Below are 22,921 nucleotides of genomic sequence, written 5' to 3'. Positions count from 1 at the left end.
TGTGCTGGTTCATGCATGCAGTGGTCAAATTATTGCAATTTTTGCCTCTACAAAGTCTTTTTTTTTTAAATTTAACAAATAGCGTGACTTGACTCATCCTTTACGGTCACAGAAAAGGCCTAGGCTATGCAACCCTTGCCGCCCCTGCGAACTGTAGACTCCTGACTGGTTCTGGCCAGGATGTGGCTGAGGATATAGTGCTTTTCATGTTTGCATAACTCCTTGCCTGTGCGGGAATCTGTAACGTAACCTCTTCGTCGTCCTCCTCCACCTCCTCTGCTGAGCTACTCAACCGCAGGCCTCTGGTATCACACCAAGTGTGATCTACAACCTCATTAGCATCCTCTCTGTTCTCCAACTCCATGCTCTGAGAGTCACCCTCCTCCACTTCATGCCCTGAGACCACAGTACAGTTTGAGTGTGCCTGTGGTATCTGTGTCTCATCAGGATCTCCTCCATACCTGGGGGTTAAAGTCTGGTGACGAGTGTCTGAGTTATGTTCATACCCTATTTCGTCCACTCCCAGATCCAACATGAAAACATTTTGGACACCAGTACAGATGCTGGTCTTCTCTGGATTCTGTGCATCTTTGGAGCATACCTCTGTTGTCCATGGAATAGAATGTGTGAACAGCTCAGGAGAATGGCACATCTGTGGCTCACCCACAAACAGTTGGGTGTTTGGAAATTTGTGACGCAGGGGTAAAGAAGGGTGATTGTGGTGCCATCTCTGAGGATTGTACTGTGTGATGTTACGATGATGAGGAGGCGAGGCCACTAGCCATCCTCTGGAGCACATGCTCTTTCTGAGCCCCATCTACAAGGCGTACCGCTGTGTGGCTGCCAAAGAAAGGGAATGGAGTAGCCCATCCAGTAGAAGATGTTTTCAGTGGTCTTTGGATAGAAAAAACAACGCTGGGTGCACCACAATGAAATAACACAATGGTCAGTGGATAGGATGAGACGCACCTCTCACCTAGACACAGCCCCTCCAAGGGCTTATATCTACTCCTAGGCATTGGAGGACGCCAGAGAGCATACAGATATTACAAGGTGGGATTACAGCTTTTTCTTTGCTTTTTAAAAATATTTTGCTTCAAACAATCAGTGACATGTTTTCCCTCACAAAAAGAATCTGCTGTGATCCCATCCTGTAATATCTGCATGCTCTCTTGCGTCCTTTCCGCCCCAGGAGATATGGCATGATCAGACCAAGTTCCTGCACCGTGAGAAAAGGCCAATGCACAGTACACAGCAGGGACACAATTATAAGATTATCTCTGTGCATGAACATTTTATTTAAAGACATTCAATTGTGGAACTTCTTATTGTTCCAAGATCTATTGACTAAAATGTACTTTTGTTCGTAGGAAAACCCCTTTAAGTTCCACTATTTTCGTCTCTGAACCAATTTCAGATTAATCTTGAATTTGGGACTAACTGATACCACAAGTATTTTAGAAAACAACAAAATCTTTTATCGTGCAATGAAAAAGCTCAAGCTGCAATATCTTTTTCAGAAACTGACAACATTCTTAAAGGTTTCAAAGCCTGTTAATGGCCTTGATGAGATAACATAATAATCTCCTTTTACTTTTTCTTTGTATGATTTTCTTAGTCAAGTTGATACTCTCCCAGTAGTTTTAGAGCAATTCATAGGGCCCCGTCACACGTAGCGACTCACCAGCGATCCCGACAACGATATGAACTTGTCAGGATCGCTGGTGTGTCGCTACATGCAAACAGGCAGCTTCACCAGCGATCAAGACAGAGACACACGGGTAACAAGCGACGCACGTCGCTTAGTTACTCGCAGTGTACATTAAGATACCAGCGCGCTGTGCAGGGAGCTGGTAACCAAGGTAATCATCGAGTTTCTAAGCGCTGCGCGGCACTTAGAAACCCGATGTTTACCTTGGTTATCAGCTTGCTGACCAGCGGGAGACTAGCGATCAAAAAAATGTCCAGGCCATTCGAGGACGATCAGCGATACCCGCCAGGGGGGCCAGTCACTGATAAGTGTCACACACAGCGATCTCTCTGGTGAGATCGCTGTTGCATCACAAAACTTGTGACTCAGCAGCAATCTCGCTAGCGAGATCGCTGTGTGTGACGGGGGCTATACACTACTGGTGGCCAAAGAGTTAATGTTAATATCCATTGTCTTATGGTAACTTAGTAGGGTCATAGTTTAATAATTATCATTCCTAGTGATCTAGAGTCAAGACATGTACTGCACTATATAGACAAAAATATTGGGACACAGTTCTTAATTGAGGTTTTTACATTAGTCCCATTGTCACTAGTGTATGAAATTAAGCAAGTCTTTCTTTACAAAAGATGTGTTAAAGAAGTCCATACCTCTTCTTGTATTAACATCAGTGCAAAAATTAGTACGCCAGGAATTTCAATGCATGTGTTTCTATGGCTGAGCAGCTGCATGCAAGCCTTACACCAACAATTGCTATGCAAGCATCGGATGTAGTCATGTGAATCACACCACTGCTAGAATGGAACTGTGTTCTGTAGAGTGATGGATCACACTTCTGATAATCTAATGGTTTTGTGAATGTCAGGAAAACATTACTTGCCTGACTACATTATGCCAGTTTGGCAGAGGAGCAATAATGCCATGGGGATGTTTCTCAGGAATTGGGCCAATAGTATTAGTGAAAGGACATTCTAATGTTTCAACATAGCAAAATATTTTGGATAATTGTATGCTTTCAACTTTATGGGAACAGTTTGGGGAAGACCCTTTTTTGCTCCACATGGTTGTGCCACAGTGCATGAAGCAAGGTCCATAAAGACCTAGTTGGATGAGTTTGGTGTGGAAGAATTTCAATAACTGCAAAGAGGCCTGAATTTAACTCCTTTGATCACCTTTGGGATGAGCTAAAATGGAGACTGTGAGCCAGCCCCCTCATCCAACATGTCTGTGTTATGAACTCATTTTCAGCTCCACCAGTTGAGAGTTCCCCTCCCATTCTCCCTCTGGTGGTGACAGGAAGTAGTGAGGTTGGTTTAAGTGGTAGTGATCTGCCACCTGATGAGGAAGATAACGATTGGATCACTGGAGTATCAGACTGGATATAAGACAGCCGACGCCCTATCCTAGTGCTGGTGACTCAGTCTGCTTCTCAGGTCCTGGACTTCAGCTCTCTTCCAGTCTTCTCAAGTTAAGTTTGTTTTTTGCTATTGTTCATACTTGCGCTTGTTGGTCAGTTCAGTTTCTTGTGTGGTCAGCCTGCCCCTGCTGGGGCTATGCTGAATTTCCACTCCTATGTATCAGTATTTGCCAAGCTGCTTTTTGTCCCTTATTGGATTGGCCTCTTTTTGCTCTGTCTCAGAATATTTCAGAGTGCTGATATAGGTGTAGAAGTCTAGTGACTTCAGGGTTAATTTTGTTATCAGAAGTGTTGGACAATATTTTTGTAGGGTTTTTTTTTGGCAGATTGCAGACAGTGTCTTTCCTTTCCTGTCCTGTTTAGTTAGCCGGGCCCCATCGTTTGCTCAGGCTATTTTCCTGCCTTTGTTTGTAATTTCATCTTATTTCACCGTCAATACATTTGGGGGGGCTGTCTTTCCTTTGGGGTCTGCTCTGGGGCAGTTAGTTTTCCTCTTTTCCTGCTTTTGGCTTATGTAGCTCTCCGGTTGTGACGAGGCGTCTGGGACCAATGTAGGAACGCTCCACGACTGCTGCTAGTTGTGCGGTTAAGTTCAGGGATCTGCAATCTGCATAGTTACCAACTTCTCTGGTTTTCTGAGACTTTGGCTTGTTGTTTATTTTTTCCTCCTCAGTGACCCATTCATAACAGTCTACCTGTTATGGCTCAGCTGGAGAATTCGATCAGTTGGCCTGTTGCTCCTTGGTTGGTTCCTCTATCTGCTAAACTATTGCCTTTTCTTCCCTTTACAAATGCTGGTGGAACCAATTGTCTGTGTTCTCCTTCCTTGGTTTGCTCCTCTCCAGATGGTTCCATTTTCCCATTTTGGTCTGCCCTGTCACATTTGCGGTTGGGTTTTAAATGTTCAACCTTCATTGCACTTCCTTGCTAGTTATACCAAGCGCAAGACATTCGTTCTCATGATTGGTGGGGATTGGACCAATCAGAAGTGTATCAATGTGGACAGCTGTAAAATAACAAATGTTCAGATAACTCCTTAATTTGGTACTGGCAATCATAGGCCCTACTATCCTGTTGATAAGGAAACATTTTATGATGGTAATCCTTTTATAATAAATAAATGTAATTGAAAAAATGTACATTAAGGTTGTATTTATAAATGGATTATAAACTTCAATCCTGTCAACCTGGCAAATGTTTTGCTAATCTGCTTTCATTCTTTCTTCTCTTCTACCAAGAACCATCAATTTTCCATAAATATTGCCATGTGGATTCTTGTTTTTTTGCAGGGGGAATTGTAATTTTGAATGACACCATTCACTTTACGTTATAAAGTACTGAAAAAAGAAAAATATTCAAATGGGGTGAAATGATGCAAAAATGCAATTCCATCATTATTTGAGGGATTTTATCTTTACAGTGTTTATTGTGCGGTAAAAATTACTTGGATATGTGATTCATCAGATCTGGTCAATTATGGCAATATCAAACTTAACTTTTTAATATATAGTGATAAAAAGTGGCTAGTATTGCAATTTTCTGAGATGTAACTTTTTTGTTTTTCCAGTGACTGGATCTGTGTGAGGGTTTTTTGTGTGTGATGAGTAGTGTTGAGCATTCCGATACCGCAAGTATCGGGTATCGGCCGATACTTGCTGTATCGGAATTCCGATACCGACTTCCGATATTTTTTCAATATCGGAATTCGGCATCGGAATCGGAAGTTCAGTTGATTGACGGCCTGACGTCATCATGATGCGCGGTGTGTGCGCATCATGATGCGCCGTCATTTCGGGCCTTCCGGGGGTCTCTGCCGGCCTGCCGGGGGGCTGTGCCGGCCTGCCGGGGGGCTGTGTGGACTGCCCGGGGTCTGTACCGGCCTGCCGGGGGGCTGTGCCGGCCTGCCGGTGGTCTGTGCACCCTGTGGGGGTCTGTACCGGCCTGCCGGGGGGCTGTGCCGGCCTGCCGGGGGGCTGTGCTGATGTCCGGGGGTCTGTGCAAGCATCGTCCGATGGGACTACAAGTCCCATCGGGCGATGCCTGCTACCATGACAGTGATTGACACATTAGCCAATGATGGGACAGTAGTAGTCCCATCATCCGGCTAATGTGTTAAATGTTAAAAAAAAAAAAAAAAAAAAAATACTACATACATACTACATGCATGCTACATACATACTACATGCTACATACATACTACATATATACTACATACATGCTACATACATACTACATGCATGCTACATACATACTACATATATACTACATACATACTACATACATACTGCATGCTACATACATACTACATACATACTACATACATACTACATGCATGCTACATACATACTGCATGCTACATACATACCACATACATACTACATATATACTACATGCATGCTACATACATACTACATGCTACATACATACCACATATATACTACATACATACTACATATATACTGCATGCTACATACATACTACATATATACTACATGCATGCTACATACATACTACATGCTACATACATACTACATATATACTACATGCATGCTACATACATACTACATATATACTACATGCATGCTACATACATACTACATGCTACATACATACTACATACATACTACATGCTACATACATACCACATATATACTACATACATACTACATATATACTGCATGCTACATACATACTACATATATACTACATGCATGCTACATACATACTACATGCTACATACATACTACATATATACTACATGCATGCTACATACATACTACATATATACTACATGCATGCTACATACATACTACATGCTACATGCATGCTACATACATACTACATACATACTACATGCTACATACATACCACATATATACTACATACATACAATACATTCATACAATACATACATAGACATACAGTACATATAACATAGAGTAACATACTTACCAATACTTGTCACATTGTTCCCCGAAGCCATTGTCGTCTACGGAATAAATATTAACATAACAAACCACAAAAATACTCACCCACGATCCGAAGCAGTCCACGAGTGTGTCCCACGATGATCTTGGGTAGAGAACTGCAGCATCAGCTGATGCTGCCGTTCTCTACGGGCTGCAGGAATCCAATGACGGAAGGTAGGTATCCTTCCGCACTGTATTCCTCCGCCACTTAAAAAAAAAAGTCCCTAGTCTCACTTTATGCCATTGCTGTGTGGGAAATTCCCACGCAGCAATGGCATAAAGTGAGACTAGGGACTTTTTTTTTTTTTAAGTGGCGGAGGAATACAGTGCGGAAGGATACCTACCTTCCGTCATTGGATTCCTGCAGCCCGTAGAGAACGGCAGCATCATCTGATGCTGCAGTTCTCTACCCAAGATCGTCGTGGGACACACTCGTGGACTGCTTCGGATCGTGGGTGAGTATTTTTGTGGTTTGTTATGTTAATATTTATTCCGTAGACGACAATGGCTTCGGGGAACAATGTGACAAGTATTGGTAAGTATGTTACTCTATGTTATATGTACTGTATGTCTATGTATGTATTGTATGAATGTATTGTATGTATGTAGTATATATGTGGTATGTATGTAGCATGTAGTATGTATGTAGTATGTATGTAGCATGCATGTAGCATGTAGTATGTATGTAGCATGCATGTAGTATATATGTAGTATGTATGTAGCATGCAGTATATATGTAGTATGTATGTAGTATATATGTGGTATGTATGTAGCATGTAGTATGTATGTAGCATGCATGTAGTATATATGTAGTATGTATGTGGTATGTATGTAGCATGTAGTATGTATGTAGCATGCATGTAGTATATATGTAGTATGTATGTAGCATGCAGTATATATGTAGTATGTATGTAGTATATATGTGGTATGTATGTAGCATGTAGTATGTATGTAGCATGCATGTAGTATATATGTAGTATGTATGTGGTATGTATGTAGCATGTAGTATGTATGTAGCATGCATGTAGTATATATGTAGTATGTATGTAGTATGTGGTATGTATGTAGCATGCAGTATGTATGTAGCATGCATGTAGTATATATGTAGTATGTATGTAGCATGTATGTAGTATGTAGTATGAATGTAGCATGTATGTAGTATGCATGTTGTATGTATGTAGCATGTAATTTTTTTTTTTTTTTTTTTTTTTTACATTTAACACATTAGCCGGATGATGGGACTACTACTGTCCCATCATTGGCTAATGTGTCAATCACTGTCATGGTAGCAGGCATCGCCCGATGGGACTTGTAGTCCCATCGGACGATGCCTGCACAGACCCCCGGAGCCTGCACAGCCCCCCGGCAGGCCGGCACAGCCCCCCGGCAGGCCGGCACAGCCCCCCGGAGCCGGCACAGCCCCCCGGCAGGCCGGCACAGCCCCCCGGCAGGCCGGCACAGCCCCCCGGAGCCTGCACAGACCACCGGCAGGCCGGCACAGACCACCGGAGCCTGCACAGACCCCCTGGCAGGCCGGCACAGCCCCCCGAAAGGCCCGTACAGACCCCAGAGAGGCTGTACAAGGGCAGGAAAGGGTTTTTCTTATTCCGATACCGGAAGTCCCATAGACTTGAATGGGACTTCCGGTATCGGAATCGGCGATACCGATACTTTTTTTAAAGATCGGCCGATACCATCCGATACGATACTTTGAAGTATCGGACGGTATCGCTCAACTCTAGTGATGAGATCTGATTTTTATTGGAACAAATTTGAGTTCCGGACAACGTTTTAATCACTTTTTATTCCATTTGTGCATCAATGAACTGGAAGTTGTAAAGTACTTCAACCTACTCGAACTGTTACTCACTCATGATGCAGCAAAGACACTGGAATTAAATAGAATAGCTATGGGCAAATCAACAAATAAATCACAGGACAATGTCTTCAAATAGAGAATCATTTCACTGGCAATGGAGACGCTTCTCATACGTACCTTGTTCTTTTCTGTGGTAACATACAGATGCGAAAGCTAGACAATAAAGGAACAAGACAGAAGAAGAATCATCACCTTCGAAATGTGGTGCTGGGAAGGATGGTATCAATACCATGGATGGCAAAAAGAACAAATAATTACATTTTGGAACAAATTAAGCCAGATATGTCATTCGAAGCAAGGATCATCAAGCTATGACTTTCCTACTTTGGACACATAATACGAAGAGTGCAATCAGTGAAGAACATCATGGTCAGAAGAATAGAAGGAAAAAGGCAAAGAGGAAGACCAGCAACCCGATGAGTTGGTACTATCAAGATAATAGTGTCGAAGACCACGGTGGACCTATCTAGGCTTGCGCAAAATCGATCTTCCTACATCTCTTTCATCCATTGCCATAACTCAAGATCGAGCCAAAGGCAGTAAGAAAAAAATAGATGCAGATAACACAGTTTTTTTTTTTACTTATATCATTCCTTATTTTTGTATTGGTAAAAGGGGAGTGGGTGGGGTGATTCAATAATTTTTTTAAAACTAGTTATAAATTTTTTTAAAAAAGTTTTCTTAATAATTTTCTCTTATTTTTTTTCTTCGCCCCACTAAGAGATTTAAATGTGTGATTGTCTGATGGCTTTTTCTTTAGTACTGCTCTAAGTAATAAAACTTAAAATTTTAATTAAATATTTTGATGTATTTATATATATATATATATATATATATATATATATATATATATATTATATATTGTTTCATATAGAATCGGCACATTCCAAAGGTCTGCTTATAGATTACAGTTACAGTTGTGGACAAAAGTATTGACACCCCGGCAATTTTGTCAGATAATACTCAGCTTCTTCCTGAAAATGATTGCAAACACGAATTCTTTGGTATTATTATCTTCATTTAATTTGTCTTAAATGAAAAAACACAAAAGAGAATGAAGCAAAAAGCAAAACATTGATCATTTCACACAAAACTCCAAAAAAGTTTTGGCACCCTCAGCCTAATACTTGGTTGCACAACCTTTAGCTAAAATAACTGCGACCAACCGCTTCTGGTAACCATCAATGAGTTTCTTACAATGCTCTGCTAGAATTTTAGACCATTCTTCTTTGGCAAACTGCTCCAGGTCCCTGATATTTGAAGGGTGCCTTCTCCAAACTGCCATTTTCAGATCTCTCCACAGGTGTTCTATGGGATTCAGGTCTGGACTCATTGCTGGCCACCTTAGAAATCTCCAGTGCTTTCTCTCAAACCATTTTATAGTGCTTTTTGAAGTGTGTTTTGCGTCATTGTCCAGCTTTCTCACACTGGGCCCTACATTATACTGCAAAATTTGTTGGTAGTCTTCAGACTTCATAATGCCAAGCACACGGTCAAGCAGTCCAGAGGCAGCAAAGCAACCCCAAAACATCAGGGAACCTCTGCCATGTTTGACTGTAGGGACCGTGTTTGTTTCTTTGAATGCCTCTTTTTTTCTCCTGTAAACTCTATGTTGATGCCTTTGCCCCAAAAGCTCTACTTTTGTCTCATTAGACCAGAGAACATTCTTCCAAAATGTTTTAGGCTTTTTCAGGTAAGTTTTGGCAAACTCCAGCCTGACTTTTTTATGTCTCGGGGTAAGAAGTGGGGTCTTCCTGGGTCTCCTACCATACAGTCCCTTTTCATTCAGACGCCGATGGATAGTACGGGTTGACACTGTTGTACCCTCGGACTGCAGGGCAGCTTGAACTTGTTTGGATGTTAGTCGAGGTTCTTTATCCAACATCTGCACAATCTTGCGTTGAAATCTCTTGTCAATTTTTCTTTTCCGTCCACATCTAGGGAGGTTAGCAACAGTGCCATGGGCTTTAAACTTCTTGATGACACTGCGCACGGTAGACACAGGAACATTCAGGTCTTTGGAGATGGACTTGTAGCCTTGAGATTGCTCATGCTTCCTCACAATTTGGTTTCTCAAGTCCTCAGATGGTTCTTTGGTCTTCTTTCTTTTCTCCATGCTCAATGTGGTACACACAAGGACACAGGGCAGAAGTTGAGTCAACTTTAATCCATGTCAACTGGCTGCAAGTGTGATTAATTATTGCCAACACCTGTTAGGTGCCACAGGTAAGTTACAGGTGCTGTTAATTACACAAATTAAAGAAGCATCACATGATTTTTCGAACAGTGCCAATACTTTTGTCCACCCTCTTTTTTATGTTTGGTGTGGAATTATATCCAATTTGGCTTTAGGACAATTCTTTTTGTGTTTTTTTCATTTAAGACAAATTAAATGAAGATAATAACAACAAAGAATTTGTGTTTGCAATCATTTTCAGGAAGAAACTGAGTATTATCTGACAAAATTGCAGGGGTGTCAATACTTTTGGCCACAACTGTACACATTGTCTGCTGTCCTTACTGCAGCCGATATCCTTATGTCTAAGCAACCCTTTTCAAGCACACTCATAATTCATGATAACACAATATTAGGATTCTTGGCAAAAAAAAATAAAAAAAATTCACCTACCAATGTATAATAAAGTAATTTTACAAAGCAATACTAATAATATATTATTCATCATATACATTATATTATTGTAAATGAATTATAAATGATTTTCCGCAATTCATTTCTAACCCCTCTACCACTATTTTAGTAATTTCTAAACCCGTTTCCTGAAGGAAAGAGCGTGCAATACTGGTAGCTTTCATTTTGCACTGTGGTTTACTACAGTAGTTACTGTTTAACATCCCCACCCACGTTTTTAGTTTATTTAGTAAATCGATCTGATGGTAGGCAGCCCTGTCGCCATTGAGTAAAGGTAATATTCTATAGCATATGGTAGAAACGCGTGCAGAGATAGCAGCCTGTTTAGGAAATTTCATCCAGAAAAGCTGACACCATTGTTCTGTATCCTGGGAAGAAAGTGAATTGAGAACATGGAGTGTTTGTGATCAGAAGGCGACCTAAAACAGGTTAGTGAAAACCAGGAAAATGAAAAAGGCGAAAGCACAACTAAATAATTGCACGCTTCTAATTGCCAAGAATATTCTTGGAAAGATATTTGGTGTTTATTTAATCAAATTGTCTTTATGTTCCTTTTAGAGAGGTTGCGTGTAAGCCACGTGACTTCTGTGACACCGACTATGTGACACTTCTTAAAGTTGCTGTCATTTGCTGATTTTTTTTTTGCCGTTGACACAGTGTGGGCTGCAAATTAATGCTAAGAAATAATTAAAATAGTCCAAAAATACATATATTTTTTGATACGTTATTTTGTATTGACTCATTTATTTACGTCATTTTTAAAAATTGTGTTGATATAAAAATGAAAACGTGATTACATTCAATTATAATTTGCTTCAAAATGGCCAGCATTGTATACATTTTAAATTGTATTGACGATGATATGTTATACCGGGTTTGACATAGATAAAGATTTGGCTGCGATAGAATAAGCTTTCCGATATTCTTTGCGATTTCAGAGCATTTATTTGACATGTGAAAGGTTTTTAAAAAAAGAAATGCATTTGTTGAGCAAATTCAGACTCAACAAATGTTTTTCTTGAACTTTATTTCACCGTCTATCTTGTTTTATGTTCTTTCTTATGTTCTTGAAGGCATTGAATACTTTTCCTGAGAATCTAAGCCAACTCCCTGCTTCCACAGAACCAGAAAAGACACACGAACACTGGATATTTATGATATATCTACACAAATTATTTAAATAGTAGTCATAGTGATAAGTGTTATATTGTTTATATATACTACCACCAGTGTTCAGTGAAAGTAAGTGGTAGACCCACTAGTTACCAAAAACCAAACAAGGAAGGATTAATTCCGAAACGTGCGTCGGGGAGCACAATTGTGGGACGTGCTGGACCTTAAAGGTATATTAATTTTTGGCATTCTTATTCAAGCATTCATTTATTCCTAGCGGTTTATTTGCACAGCAATGTGGTGAAGTCTTTTTTGCACACTGCACTTCAGCAAGCAGTGGTCTTATCTAAACTCCATATTGGTGCATGGCACTTCACATATTATACCACGTTTAGTTTTGAACAGCAATTTGTTGCAAACCCCACCCTTCTTTTGCACAGGCACACTGCACTTTAGTAAGCAGTGTTTCTAGAAGCTGATTCACGTTGCACTATTTCACTGTTTATGAGATTATTATTTGTTACAAATTTACACTGTATTATTTTATTTTTAAACACAAAACTTTTTCACAGTATTATACATTTTTTATTAAAAGGAATTTATTATTTATTTATTTTTATATTTTATTATTTATTATAAAAAAATTTTTTAGGAATATTAAAATATATATTTTTGTATGAATGCATATGTAAATACCATAAAATTGGTCCAAGCAATATAATAATTTTTTACTATTGTGTAAAATTGTCCCACTTGTGCTTAGTTTTTTATATTAATTTTATGGTATTTTATACCACCACTGATTTATTATTAATAAAGGTATCTATTGAAGATTATATCTTGTCTGGTTTTCTCTTGTCCATGGGTCCTCTTCGGTATTTTCTTGTTTGGTTTTTCCACAGAACCAGGAACACCCTTCAATAGCACGATTACAATTTGCATACTTTTATTAGTTCACTTTTTACGTGGTGTGTCACAATTTGACAACAGCGCTTCCAACGTCAGTTTGATGTATGTGTATTTCATTATGGCAATTGTAAGATTAATGAGCATCTCTATTAGACTGATGAGGTTCACACTGAGATACAGTGATGTTATCATGTAAATAGATGTAAATAGTAAAGGTGTTCCAGGTGAGGTTGACTCACATTGCAGAGGAATGATACATTAGACAGAAGTGGGAATGGACATGGTCTATGGAGGCCTCCAGACACTAACATTCCGTAAGGTCTTCTAACCTTTTTCTACAAAAAACAGATACAAATTTGCTCCCCAGCTACAAACGTTTGAAGATAACCAGAATTTTTCTGATATAAATAATAATAATTTCTCATATTTATCATAATAACTAGACTTTATGTGGTTGATTGATTAACTTTTTTTACCTGTTGTGCATTTTGATGATATATATGTTCAAGGTCTAAAAAGTTGAGATAGTGGTGATTTGGTACATGACATGTAGGGTGCCAATCTTTGCAGTCAAGTAGGGGCAAAAAGCACCATAAGGAATTCTAGGGGAAAATTAGGAAATTTTATCCACTAACCATATTCTTCTATATTGCTTTTTTGACATATCATCACCTGATTGTTGAGTGATTTTTGATTATGGCCAAAGTTTGTGTTCCTTAATATTTCAGTTCAGCAACTACAAACATTACCTTGTCAATCTTGTTTTCAAGTTTTCATGGTTACATGTAAAATAATCTAAGTATTTCAAGTAAACCAATGGTATTTTCCTGTGAGCAAACTAGTTTCTTCACTGTCCCTGACATTCCTATTTCTAGGAAACTGAGCAAGATTTCCAATTTGGGCCTTAATGATTGGCCTTTCATAGATTACCAAGAGAAAAAAAAACAATGCATGGCATACTGTACCACAACACATCGCAAACAAATTACTGTCATTCCAAAAGAATAGTGTCATGCAATGCAACAATAAATGAAACGCGCGTTGGGGATGCTATTTCCTCTGATCCACATGGCTTATTATGATGGGTAAGGTGGTCTCTTTGGATGCACTCCTCCTCTCTGTACTTCTATTAAATCATTATGATTACAATACCTTATGCGATCTATACCTTGAGACACTTTTGTCTCTATGCATCCATAATTGACTTATCCTGTCTATTCGCTTACATAGTATAAGGGATTTAGCAATTATGCACTAGCTATTTTCTACTGCATGTATAATTTATATTGTTGGGAGTGATATATTCATTTTTGCTGTCCCTCATATAGATGCACTACTAGCTGACCTGTGTATACTATTACTCCATGGTATATTTGCGTAGTTTGCCTGCATTACCTGTACCCATCACACTTTAGTGGACCAGTAGCTACTAAACACCTGTGTCATTGCTGTTGACCTTTTTTAATTATTTGTGTTTGTTTGTGCACTGTATTTGTAATAAACTTTTTGTGATACTTATAGTGAACTATATTGTGGACTATAGTACAATAAATTAATCATGAAGGATATTATCGGACATTCACCACACAGATGTCTGCATGATGCCACCAGTGTCCAAATACAGTGACATATTTACCCCCTTGGTATTTTTCACATTTTACTTCCTCACAACCTGGAATTTCACTGTTTTTTGGAGGGTTTTCATCAGTTCAGGTAAATAACATGCCTATGAACATTTGGTTTTCTTTTTATTGTGAAGAAAACAACAAATAGGACAAAGTAACTGAAAACTTCAATATGCATAACTAGTTATCCCCCTAAAGTGAGTACTTTTTAGAGTTTCCTTTTGCAGCAATTAGAGCTGCAAGTCACCTTAGATAAGTTTATATGAGCTTTCCACATCTTACCACTGAGATTTCTGTCTGTTCCTCAAGGCAAAACTGCTCCAACTCCTTCTAGTTAGATGGTTTCCTGTCGTGAACAGCAATCTTCAAGTGCAACCAGTCCACAGATTCTCAATTGGATTAATGTCTGGGTTTTGAATAGGCCACGCCAAAACATTTACACATTTCCCCTTAAACCACTCAAGTGTTGCTTTAGCAGGATGCTTTGGGTCATTGTCTTGTTGGAAGGTGAACCTCTGTCTCATTCTAAAATTACTGACAGATGGTAGCATTTTTTGTTCAAGAGTGTCCCTATACTTCACATCATCCATCTTCCTCTCAGCTCTGCCCATTTTCTCTGTGCATGCTGCCAAAAAGCATCCCCACAGCCTGATGATGCCCTCACCATGTTTCCCTGTGAGGATGGTGTTGTTTGGGTAACGAGCTGTGTTAGTTTGGTGCCACACATAGCATTTACCTTCATGGGCACAAAGTTCAATTTTGGTCTCATCTGACCACATCATCTTCCTCCATACATTTGGGGAGTCTCCCACATGTCTTTTGGCAAACTCAAAATGAGTCTTACAATTACAAGTAAAGGTTTTTTTCTACACACACTTCCATAAATGCCACCTTTATGGAATGTATGACTTATTTTGCTTGTATGGACAGACACTACAGTCTCTGCATGGGAACGCTGTAGCTCCTTTAGGGTTACCTTTGGTCTCTTTGCTGCCTCTCTAATTAATGCACTGCATGACCAGGCTGAGAGTTTTGGTGGGTGGCCCTCTCTTGGCAGGTTTGTTGTGGTACCATGTTCTATCCATTTGATGAAAATGGATTTCATGGTGCTCTGAGGGATCATGAGAGATTAGGATATTTTTTGTAACCCAATCCTGAGTTGTACTTCTCAATAACTTTGCACATGACTTGTTTGGAGACATCCTTGGTCTTCATGGTCTTGTTTCATTGTTCATTTTGGTTTTTAGTGGTGCCTTTTGCCTAATGGTGTTGCAGCCTCTGTGTTCTTTAAGAAAACATGTGTTTATACTTACAGACCATGTGGCACTTAGATTGCACACAGGTGGATTTCCTTTCGCTAAACATTTGACTTATGAATGTAATTGCTTGCACCTGATATTTTTAGGGGCTTCAAAAAAAGGGGGAAATACACATGGCCATTCCAATTTTTAATTATTTAATCCTATAAATTCAATTTATTCTTATATTTTTCTCACTTCACTTCACCAACTTAGACCAGTTAGTGCTGATATTTCACACAGAAATCAGATTACAAAAATATTTAAACACAGGATGTAATGTAAGAAAATAGACAAAAAGCCAAGGGGAGTGAATACTTTTGCAAGCCACTGTATAGCCACTATACAAGGTCAATATAACAGTACTCAGGTCTATAGACAGGGTTTTATTTTTATTATTCAAATAATAAATGTAATATGAAAAGACAAAGGGACCATAGACCCCAAATTATACATAAAATAAATGGGAAAACTCCAATGTAGATATAAGTTCCATAACTATATATGGAGTCACAAGGCCCATCAAGATGAAAAATGCATGTTAAATTTTATTATACACTAAATAAGTCCAAAACACAAAATAATGGAATCACAGTAAAGACTCAAATGACAAGGGGGGGAAAGTGGTCTACAAATGTGAATGCAAGGGTAGCATGTAATGATATTAAATAGAATCAATTCAGTATAGATGTAGATAATATCCATGCCACAAAAGTATACAAATGCTCTTGGGCTTCCTATCGACAGAGATTAAAGTGTATATCAAAACAACAAATAGTAATGGTAGCTAAATCCTATTAAGTAATAAGTACCTAGGAGCAATCTGTAACATGCCTCAGAAAAGGCCCCGTCACACATAGCGAAATCGCTACCGAGATCACTGCTTTTGTGACGCATCAGCAATCTCGCTAGTGATTTCGCTGTGTGTGGCACGCATCAGCGACCGCCCCCCCCGCCGGGTATTGCTGATCGTGCAGGAATGTTCTGGGTCATTTTTTGATCGTTGGTCTCTTGCTGGCCAGCCCGCATCGTGTGGCAGCGGGAGACCAACGATCAGCGAGCTCCCAGTGCTGTAAGCAGATGCTGGGAGCTGGTATCCAAGGTAAATACCAGGTAACTAAGCGCGCACGGCGCTTAGTTACCCGCTGTGTACCTTGGATACCAGCTCCCAGCGCGAGCACGCTGGTATCCAAGGTACACAGCGGGTAACTAAGCGATGCGCGCACTTAGTTACCCGATATTTACCTTGGATACCAGCGTCCTCACTAGTCCTGATCGCTGGTGAGATCTGCCTGTTTCAAAGCTCACCAGCGATCATGTAGCGAGGCACCAGCAATCCTGACCAGGTTGTATCGTTATCAGGATTGCTGGTGCATCGTTAGGTGTGAAGGGACCCAAAGTGTGAGTATGCTAATAAGGTCAGCAGTGCTAACGTTTACCCACAAACACAATGGCTCTTAGTATAATTACACTTTCTGATGAATGTAGTATATTGTACTGAATTGAGTTTATATCATTATTTTCTAACCTTCCATACACGTTTTTGGCCCCCATGTGTCCCTTGGTTTTTTAGTCATTCCTTGTTTTTAATATTTTTATTAAGTCCATTATTATGTATCTTAGACTTACTGTATTTGGTATATTATATGTTAGATATGTTTGACATATATTTTTCTATTTGTTATCTTAGTGGGCTTTGTGACTTCGGGACATATTATCTGCATACATGATTGCAGTTATCCTTTCTTGTGAATTAACACATGCAAAAAATATTACGTTTCGCAGTCTAACATGAATAATGCACATTATTAATGCATATATTTGTTAAATATATTTTTCAATTTATTTTTGCTCTGAATTTATATTACATTTCATTATTTTCATTCCAAGTCTATAGTTTTGCCATGCTCTAATATAAACCAGCCCCATGATTTAATGGATTTTATCTGCAGATGTGCCAGTGTTTGTTTGCATGCCACCTGTCCATGCTAGTAACTGTATTGATATGCTATGTACATAGTGTCACTATATACACAGCACAACCGTATAGCCTCCTGCACAAAAAGCAAATCAACAAAAAATTCTGCTCTATAATCATAGTGCCTTACCAAGGAAAGCAAATTAATGCAAGGTTTGTATTAGCATAATGTGACTATTCTATATACTATTCCACTCTATGTACTATTTGGAGCTGTATTACTATCAGTATAATGAAAAATATTAAAATTTGAAAGTCCTCAGTGGTTGATACCTTTTAATGGCTAACTGAAAAGATGGTAACAAAATCTACGTTTCGATACTACTCAGGTCTCTTCATCAGGCATAGAATAACACAAAATCTGAAGAGTCACATATTTATACACAACAGGGCACAGGAATAATGAAATAGATAAGACAAGTGACATGAAGCAGAATTATCAATATGGGAGAAGGGGAAGCAGTTGTGACTGTAAATATTAGAACAGTTCAGAGATAAGGAGTGTGAAAGTTTTATTGTCCTGAGATTGAAGTCTGGTCCATGGTTGTGATGCCCCCAAAAGGTATGAAGGGCACATTCCTTAGTTGATGTAGAAAGAGTATGTCAAAGGTTTTCACATGTTTGTACACCTAAATTTTTCTGTCTCTGAGAATCTTCTTCTTCTTCTTCTTCTTCTTCTTCTTCTTCTTCTTCTTCGTGTGTTTACAGTCCTACTGACTTTTCTTCTCCATTAACTTGCATTGGGTTTCGTGTTTCACGACTTGTTTCGACGACTTTTCATGAAAGTCGGCCAATTTTAGTCGACCCGACTTTTGAGAAAGTCGGGTTTCATGAAACCCAACTCGACCCTAAAAAGGCAAAAGTCGCTCATCTCTATTGATGAGAATTCATCCTTGTTCTAAGTTTTTGCCCTGTCTACTCTATATACAGATCCCTAGTTGGGCATTTGGTACTTATAATTAATACACTACAATAGATGTGATGCAGCTGAAAGTACCTGGGATCTTGTAGTCCTGATATGAGCTGGAGATCTTTATCTTGTTCATATCTCTAGCACAGTAGCGCACATCTCCTTAGCTGTTCTAAACTTTCTGAAGAGGTTCCTTTGTTCTAATGAAGGCCACGTAACTGTTTGAAACATCAAATTGTTGTATATACAGTGGATGAACTTGTACTAATAAAATATATACTTTGTTTTTTCATCAATTTTGGAGTGCCATATCTATTTTTACATTATTTGTTAAGTGGAATCCTATTTGAGCAACCATTAACAAAGGGGTGCCATGCAGCCTCTTCATATTTTTCTTCTCTGTGGTCATTATAAATGGAGAGATTTTACATTTTTTCAGTTTGCAACGAAAAGATCCTGTAACTGTTGGAGAGGATATGGAGTTTCTGACAATGATGCTTCTTAGATATAGGGGCTGCCTAAGATGCAGATGTGGGGTATCTGGAAATAATATAGATTGTAAGAGCGCACTGCACAGTGGCTCAGTGATTAGCACTGCAGCCTTGCAGCTAGGGTCGGACTGGCCCACCAGGAAATCGCAGAATCCTCTGGTTGGACCCACCCTGTGACCAGCTCCACAACTCCTGACTCCTTCACATTAGTTCCTCCTCTGCCCTATAGTCCCATCGCCTGCACCAAGCAGTGAGTGCATTATTCCATTCCCGTTGCCGCCATCTGCACTGTTCAGTAGCAAGTGATGTGCAGTGAGTGCTTTCTCATCATCTGCTGCTGCCACTTCTACTGATCTCAATGCACTCATTGCTCTCTCAGCTGCGCAGGGCTTGATGAGATCAGTAGAAGCTGGCAGCAGCAGGTAATGAGAAAGCGCTCACTTCACATCACTTGTTGCTGAGCAGTGCAGACAGCGGTCAGCACCGGGAATGGAATATCTCATGCACACTCACACAGCAAAGCACAGCACAATCACAGACTGACTGCACACAGCACAGGAACATCTAGAACGGAGTTGATTTTTTTGGGGGGGAATTATGACACCGGAAGGGGCGAGGCCTCACTCAGTCCAGTAAAGTCCCAAAAGCAGGAAGCAGTGCTGTGCTCAGGTTGCTGGAGAGGAAGGAAATGAGAGGCTGCAGCATGGAGCCCTATGAGGAGAGGACTGAGGGGCTGTACAATGGACCCATGTACAAATGAGAATGAGGACACAGGACTCAGTGTGAGGCTCTGAGGATGTATTTTGGAAAGGGTTGATGGAACTTGAGTGGTGCTACATAGGGAAACAGATGAGGAACTTTGTGGAAAATGAGTATGATGAGGGTCTATGTGGAGAAGGAGGATGATGCGGGGCTATGTGAAGGTGGATGATGAGGGGCTGTGTGGACAAGGAGGATGATGATGGACTGTGGAGAAGTGGGATGATGAGGGGCTATGTGGAGGAGGATGATGAGAGGCTGTGTGGAAAAGGAGGATGGTGATGGACTCTGTAGAGAAGGGGGATGAGGAGGGGCTGTGCGGAGGAGGATGATGAGGGGCAGTGTGGAGAAGGAGGGGGCTGTGTGGAGAAGTAGGATGATGATAGACTGTGTGAAGAAGGGGGATGATGAAAGGCTATGTGAAAAAAAGAGGATGATGGGTTTTGTGGAAAATGGGGGTGATGGGATTTGAGGAAAAAGGGGATGATGGGCTTTGTGGAAAATGGAGGGTTGATGAGGGGCTGTGTGGAGAAGGGAGGGTTGATGAGGGGCTATGTGGAGATGGAGGGATGATGAGGGGCTGTGTGGAGAAAGGGAGAGTGAGAAAAAACTTTGGTGCAGCGGTGAGTTCAACGCGAGAAATTTCTCAAAGTGAACTGCATGGAATTCTCTGAGGTCAGCACTGCACCATGATGCTCCCATAAGCCGCTCCTCTAGTCATTGTTATTAGCGGCAGCATGCATAGGCTGATGGGAGCAGTAGTCCCATTAGCCGCCGCCAGTGATCGGAGGTAAAGTTTATACCTCCGATCACAGCTGCGGACTCACGCTGTCATTTGACAGAGTGGCAACCATGGCTGTCTCATCAGCAGTGATGATTTTATTGCTGATCAGAAGTAGTGTTTGCAGAGCTGTCAGGCACATGACAGTGTTGCAAACACAGGATGTTTGGACCCCCCATTCAAGTGAATGGGGTCTGGGTACTGTTCTGGTACCTGAACCAAAACTTTTTTTAAACTGTTCAGCCAGACCTGAACATTCAGGGCTCCGCACATCTCTAATCCTGTGTCTGGTGTGTGTATGCCATATGTCTAGTGTGTGACTGGTGTATATGCTGTGTCTGGTGTGTATGTATCCTGTGTGCACTGTGTACAATGTGTGACTGTTGTGTATGTAACCAGTGTCTAGTGTATGATGGGTATGTCATGTGACTGGTGTGTATGTATCCTGTGTATAGTGATTGTCTAATTACTACGATCTTTCTGTGCTTATAGTTTATCATTTTTCTCTACAGCACTTGTCTTGTTTACACAAAATTATCTGCTGCCGATAAGGATGTTTTTAAGTCATGCGTAAAAATCATTGCACCCAACAAATGAGCAATTTGCTGGTTTGTCAGGTGATTGTTTGGACAGGTATATACAGTAGTTGGAAAATAATCCCTGATTATCAGCTGGACTAGATGGAAGCTATGGGAAGACTCTGCAGCTAGTACTCCTTAAGCATGGTGGGCCCCAAGAATGATTTTCTCTGGTGGACCCAAACTACTCCAGTCCAACTCTACTTACAACACTGGGGTCCTTGGTTCAAATCCCACCAAGGACAACATTTGCAAGGAGTTTGTATGTTGTCCTCGTGCTAGTGTGGGTTTCCTCAGGGTATTCCGGTTTCCTCCCACATTCCAAAGACATACTGATAGGAAATTTAAATTGTGAGCCCCATCGGAGACATTGTCAATAATGTCTGTAAAGTGCTATAGAATTAATGGCGCTATATAAATGAGTAAAATAAATAAACAATTAAATAAATTGGGCATTTTTTTAATAAAGGTTGAAGTTTCCGTGCAGCTCCTTTTAACACCTCCAGATTTGTGTTGTAGGTGACTACTAGAGGCACCCGGTTGCCTTCTTGTATAGTTTTGTAATGTTGGAAATGATTCCTTGATATTCTGGTGGCTCTTGCAATGTGGTTCTCAATTGTTCTTGGGTGGTAGCCCTGATTCACAAAGGTCTTTCTGAGGCCACCAAGATGTTTGTCTCTGTCCATACGGTTGGAACATATCCTATTGTATCTGATGCCTTTCTATAGACAATAGAGTTTTTTATGTGTTTTGGATGGAAACTGCTACATTTAAGGTATGTTGGATGAACGATTGGATTCTGGTGCAGGTATGTCTCTATTTCATTGTTCTGTAGCTTAATGATGGTGTCCAAAAAGTTAATTTCAGTAACAGGAGTAGTTGAGTGATAAGTTGATGTTGGGAAGAAATTGATGTTCATTGGTGTTCATGGAACATCTTTAGCTGTTGCTCAGACTCTGTCCATATGATTAAAGTATGGTCAATGTAACAGTAGTAGGCCAGAGGCCTGATGGAACATGAGGACAAGAAGTCACTTTCAAGCTTGGCCATGAAAAGATTTGCATAGTGTGGAGCCATTTTACTTCCCATTGATGTATCAGTTTCTTGTAGATATACTGTATGTTTTTATCAAATTCAAAGTAATTGTGGTTGAGGATGAATTTTTTAAGTTTCACCACAGATTCAGCATCTACTCCTGAATTTTCCATGAAGACTTTGCAGGCATTTAATCTATACTGGTGTGGGATATTAGAGTGTAAAGATTCCACATCCATGGTAGCCAGAATGGTTCCATCTGGTAGAGGAGCTATTGTTGCTAGTTTATTCAATAGGTCAGTTGCGTTCTGAATGTACCTGGAGTTTAAGAATTCCCTCTACCCATCCAGAAAATTTCTCATTAATGGTACCCACACATGAAATAATTGGTTTTCCTAAATATCCAGTTTTGCGGATTTTAGGAAGCATGTAGAATGTCCCTATTCTTGGACACTCTGGTATCAGGTCATTGACTCTTGTGGATTCGTCAGGCAGACAAATTACCAACTTGTTTAGTTCCTTGTAATAGTCCTGTGTAGGGTCAGACCCAAATTTGTTTTAGTAGCATGTGTCTCCATCTGTTGTCTGTTTGATTCCTTCATGTAGTCTGATGAGTTCATCATGAATGAAAAGGTATTATGAATAAAAGGTATTAACCCCTGAGGACTCTACTGGCTTACATGGTTCAAAGATAAATATTTTTTCATTTATCAGTATAAAGGTGACACAATATGACACAGAATGATTTGATATAAATCAAACTTGTTTTAAATTTTTAGAAATACACTTAGCATGCCAAATTTTAAAACAATTTGCTA

The 22,921-nt window shown here is 39.9% G+C and overlaps 1 protein-coding gene across 2 annotated transcripts in view; it reads left to right on the top strand.

Annotated features, from left to right (window-relative positions):
* Nucleotides 1–10,877: 10,877 nt before the first annotated feature.
* Nucleotides 10,878–22,921, top strand: part of HNF4G (hepatocyte nuclear factor 4 gamma) — a 259,847-nt gene continuing 247,803 nt past the window's right edge. For both annotated transcript variants that reach the window (XM_073550629.1, XM_073550628.1), the window contains exon 1: nucleotides 10,878–11,054. The gene's annotated coding sequence lies outside the window, so the exon portion shown is untranslated. The remainder of the gene's footprint in view (nucleotides 11,055–22,921) is intronic.

This window comes from Dendrobates tinctorius, unplaced genomic scaffold (assembly GCF_039654945.1).
Source record: "Dendrobates tinctorius isolate UK_male_01 unplaced genomic scaffold, ASM3965494v1 ptg000165l, whole genome shotgun sequence".
Lineage (NCBI taxonomy): Eukaryota > Metazoa > Chordata > Amphibia > Anura > Dendrobatidae > Dendrobates > Dendrobates tinctorius.
This window is presented reverse-complemented; position numbering and strand designations above follow the sequence as displayed.